The 5,433-nt window shown below is 37.8% G+C and overlaps 2 pseudogenes; both read left to right on the top strand.

The window, feature by feature from the left end:
• LOC122144479 overlaps positions 1 to 2,793 on the top strand; it is a 16,771-nt pseudogene extending 13,978 nt beyond the window's left edge.
• A 475-nt stretch (positions 2,794 to 3,268) lies between these two features.
• LOC122134090 lies at positions 3,269 to 5,120 on the top strand (annotated as a pseudogene).
• The last annotated feature ends 313 nt before the right edge of the window (positions 5,121 to 5,433 follow it).

The following is a 5,433-nucleotide window of genomic DNA, read 5'->3' as shown; positions in this document are numbered from 1 at the left end:
TATTTTTCTACATTCCTCTTATAGCTGTGTGATTTCTAAAAATTTTATATGTTTGTCACAACCTTTTATTTACTACCTTTGTGTAACTAAACAATACGTCTTATATATAGAATTCAAGGAAGCATCTTATCGATGATGCAGCACAGGTAAATGTCATATTCAGGTGAATCTTTATGCACATTGTAGACTATAAAATAAAACTCAAATCATAAAGCCACTTCACTCAATTAAACTTTTTTCCTCACCCTGTCCAGGACCACAGCAGTGAAGATGAGGCTGATGACAAATATGTTGATGACTTTGACATGCCTGGACAAAACTTTGATTCCAAGAGACGAATCACAGTTAGAAACCTGAGAATCCGGGAGGACATTGCTAAGGTGAAAAACTAACTTGAACTTCTGCAAACCAATAGTAATAGAAATATGTGCATTTTATTTATTGATTTATTTATTGGCAGCCGCTAAAAAAAACACACACATAAAGTCCCATAAATATGACTAATAAGAGGATTTATATGGTCTTATCATCAGGATTTGTAGTAGCATAAGATGACACATGAATATTTTTACCACAGTCTGCTGTATCATGATGTTTTTTCTCCCAATTTATTTTACAGTATCTCAGAAATCTGGATCCAAATTCAGCCTACTATGATCCCAAGACTCGAGCTATGAGGGAGAACCCATACTCCAACACTGGAAAGAATCCAGAAGAGTAGAAGCGACGGGAACACTTTTTTGTAAGCGAAGAAAACAAAAATAACTACTTTATTCAACAATTCCTCTTTCAAACAGTCTCCTCTGTGTATCTCCATATCACCTTCTGTATCATCCGTGCCACAAGGATGCGCTGTTTCTACGTGTATTTAGCTTTGATTTGAAAGAAAACAGTGCATTCTTGTGGAGCAGATGATACAGAAGAGCATATGGGGATAATGAGAGACAGAGGAGACTATTCACAAATTTTGTTTTTTTTCGCTTACAAAAAAAAGTGTTCCCATCGCTTCATATAACCCAGATTTTGCGGGTTTGGAACGACATGGGGGCACATTTGATGGCAGATGGAGTATTCTGACGATGACTTTCATACCTTTTTATGGACCTTGACTCTGTTATTTATTTGGCAGTGTATGGGACAGTCTCAAGCCTCCCGGTTTTTCATCCAAAATATTTTAAATTGTATTCCAAAGACGAACTGAGCTTTTAACGGGTTTGGAACGACATGGGGGTATGTGATTAATGACAAAATTTCATTTTGGGGTGGAGTTTCCCTTCAAATGTGGGCTCCAGACTCTCAGTTCGTGTTGGTCTAACATTGTTTTGTGCGTCTCCTCTGCAGTCTTTTTGCTTGGGAAGCCTATGAGAAGGGATCTGAAGTTCACCTCCAGGCAGATCCCACCAAGCTGGAGCTTCTCCATCAGTCCTACAGAGTCAAAAAGGATGAATTCAAAGAGAAACAGAAAGAGGAGTATTTTGGAAAAGGTGCAGTTGGAGAACCCTCCATTTTTTTACACGGCAGTGAAACTTCCTTCATCCTCTGCTCGTGTAGTGATGGCTTCATGTCGCACCTCTCTGCAGTATGGTGGGCAGGAACACTTGGATGCCCCACCACGAGAGCTTCTGCTGGCTCAGACAGAGGAGTATGTGGAGTATTCTCGTCACGGAGCTGTGTTGAAAGGACAGGAGAAGGCTGTGGCCTGTTCCAAATATGAGGAGGACGTGCTCATTAATAACCACACGGTAAGTTTGCTGTCACTAATGGAAGTGTTACATAACAGGACGAGTTGGATAATAATGATAGATTTGTTTTATGAATGTTAAGGATTTGTTCCTTTGGTTTTGCAGTGTATCTGGGGATCGTATTGGAAAGATGGCCATTGGGGTTACAAATGCTGCCACTCAATGGTGAAGCAAAGTTACTGTACAGGAGAAGCTGGCAAGAAAGTAGTGGTGCGAATCAAGTTTATCCATTGCACTGGCAAATATTGTGATGCATGACTTAGTAATACAGGCAGCAAAAATCTGATTTTTTAAATTGTGTATCAAAGCATTTATTTTATATTATTCATTTTCTTATTTTGTTTTATTATTATTAAATGCATAATTTTTTTTTATTATCATTTATCTATTTTTATATTTATCTAACATGATTCTGTTCTAAAATCAAATTTTCTGCTTATTCTTTCAGAGCAATTCTTGTATTCCATTTGAAGATGATGAAGAGGAGGCCCAAACGAGTAAAGAACCAAAGACTCTTTTACAGGTACATTTACAGCCATCTTTCTTTTGTGATATAATTCCAGTGGAACAACATGGCAGGTAGATGACTGTATTAAACTAATATGTTTTTTTATTCACAGATGCACCAGGAAAAAATGAAAGACAAGAAAAAGAAGAAAAAGAGCAAGAAACATAGAGATTCTGACAGCAGTGATGAGGAAGATGAAGCAAAAAAGACAGAAAAGCTGAAGAAGGTGGGTGGGCTGTTCCTGCCACACAAACTCAAATCTTCATATTCAGATGCATCTGTGCTCTACAAAGCCTATTGTAAAAGAAAAGAATGTCTTTTTGTGCAGGCATTGAGTGCGGAGGAGCAGAGGCTGAAGCAGGTGTCTGTAATGATGCAGCTCGATGAGAGGAAGCGGCCGTACAACAGCCTAAAGGAAAGTGCGTGAACCCACAGAAGAGGAGATGGAAGCCTTCCGCATGAAACGTTGCCGACCCGATGACCCCATGGCCCCTTTCCTGGGGCAGTGAATGAAAAAATAAATGTCTTTTGTCACCAACCAAATAAATGTCAGTCTCAGTTATTGTAAATCTGTGTTATGAAAAGACCAATGTTAAGCTAATAATGAGAAACGCCCCATATTATTAATGCATGACAGTCTGTTAGAACCATCAGTTTTGACATCTTTTCACTTTGTATAAATCTGTGTAGATTATAGCAGAAAAAATAAATCAGCTGTATTTTCTCCGTTTTCATAATGGATTTTTTTTTTTTTTTTTTTTTTTTGTCTCTTAATAATAAAGTGCCCAATAAATTACAAATGGGTTATGTTTGGTGAATCATCTGTTTTGATTTAACAGATATGTTCCATTGTCATATATCTTCAAGGTATTAAAAAAAAAAAAGGTATAAAAAAAAACTCGTAAGAAAATAATCTGACTAGTGGTTAACATTAAACATATTTAAACCTGAACATGACTATGTTTGGTCTTGTTATGGGTTTTTCTAAGTGACATGTAATCCAAATCATTGCAAATACACAGAAGTGTTGAGAGTGATGTAAACGAGCACATTTCATATGGCTGTAGTTTTGTGTAATATAAAGCTGTTTTTTAATTGATTTGTGGGCTGCAGAACTACAGTATAACAGTCTGACGAATTTTCAAATGAATCCCCTCCCCCAGTTTGTTCAATTACATCATGGATGAGCTATCTGGCAGAGCAAGTCCGTGCTAAAACTGGGTGGATGCTTGCAAAGTTGTTTGGAGGACATGTAAGATACAAATCGATTCACAATCTTGTTTATATTCTCCATTTTTGACTTTACCAAAAGAGCTGCTGGACCTCTACTTTGCATTGCAACGCCAATCTCATTCCCCTGGTGAGGATTTCTTTCTAATGCATGCTTTAAATGTGTTGTATAATTGCATTCTGTGGTCTGTTACTTACATTTACCTAAATAAAACTTCACCAATAGGCCTAAGTCAAGTTATAACCTGCATTATTCACAACCTGCATGTAATATAATGTGATTCATGGTGCTTATCTCTGTGAATGACTCTGTATATGTATATACAGGAAATCCATGGAAATTCCCTACAACAAAAAATCTGGCCCCATCTGCTCTGTTTGCAGGCACAGCTGCATCATGCATCAGTTACTGGCTGTTTGCCTGCTGTCTCTGTTCTCTGTGCTGACTGCAGACTTGTCCAAGAAGGGCCGCAACTTCACTATCTATTCATCACAGCTTAGCTGCAGTTTGCCAGGCCCTAAGGGTCCTCAAGGGAGTCCAGGTGCAGCAGGTCCCAGTGGTAACATAGGCAAGATGGGGATGCCAGGTGTTGATGGCCAGGATGGGAAGGATGGTGACAGTGGAGAGAAGGGAGAGAAAGGTAATACATATGAACATGTCTGTTGCGGTTATAATGTCATTAATGAAAAATAACATTAAAAGTTTTTAAAATTATAGGTTAAATATTTTTTATATGAAATCACATTTGGACAAACAATGAAAATAAAATGGGGAAGTTGTTTCATAAAACATGATAAAATCTGTCTGCTAAATAAATACAAATTTAAAGGCACTAAAGACATTTGTGAATTTTATTCTCAAATGTCAGGTGAACAGGGTCGTCCTGGGAACCCTGGAAAATATGGACCACAAGGACGCCCAGGACTTGTTGGGAAGGCAGGACCACGAGGCCTTAAAGGGGTGCGAGGGGCACCTGGTGTGTCTGGAGTCCCTGGGATAAAAGGAGAGATGGGAGATGTGGGGGAAACGGGTGCTGCAGGAGGCTGTGCCTGTGGAGCAGAGGCACGATCTGCTTTCTCAGTAGCGGTAACCAAGAGCTATCCCAAGGAACACACGCCCATTCGTTTTAAAACCGTATTTTAATGAAACGAGGGTTAACCATTACAATGTCACCAGTGGCAAGTTTAACTGTGTGATTCCTGGTGTGTATTACTTCACATATGACATCACGTTGGCTAACAAACACCTGGCAATCGGGCTTGTCCAGAATGGCCAGTACAAGATCAAAACATTTGATGCCAACACAGGAAACTATGACGTGGCCTCAGGATCAACAATACTTAGACTGCAAAAAGGAGACCAGGTCTGGCTTCAGATCTTTTATTCAGAACAAAATGGACTGTTTTTTGATCCATTCTGGACGGACAGTCTTTTCACAGGATTTCTCATTTTTGCTGATCAGGCTACTTGAAATGAGGTAAAGACCAATTCTGGATCATCCTGATTGAACGTTTTATTTTTTTTTGTATACATATTATCAAATGGCCCACAATAACCTGTGTTTACAAATATTTTATATGAAAATATAAATAATACATTTAAAATATAAAAAAATGCTGCCTTATATAAATAATACTAAAATAACACTGCCTCATCAGATTTGTTACGAGAAAAAAAAATTGAATATTTTAATTGAATAAATGCCTTTTACATAAAATCAATCAACACAGATTTTATTGTTATATTTCCACATGAAATATTTTGATAAATATTTATTTTTTTTTATCCATACTACATTGACATTCTTTTAACAGGGTATTTCATTTTTGCTGATCAGCCTGCTCCAAATGAAATGAATGTGATAACCAGTTCTGAATCACCCTGATTGAGCATTCTACTTGTTTCATATTTTATCAAATAGTCCCCATTAACCCTGTGTTTACAGATCCACC

This window comes from Cyprinus carpio, unplaced genomic scaffold (assembly GCF_018340385.1).
Source record: "Cyprinus carpio isolate SPL01 unplaced genomic scaffold, ASM1834038v1 S000006694, whole genome shotgun sequence".
NCBI lineage: Eukaryota > Metazoa > Chordata > Actinopteri > Cypriniformes > Cyprinidae > Cyprinus > Cyprinus carpio.
Note: the sequence above shows the minus strand (reverse complement) of the source record. Positions and strands in the feature narration are given on the sequence as shown.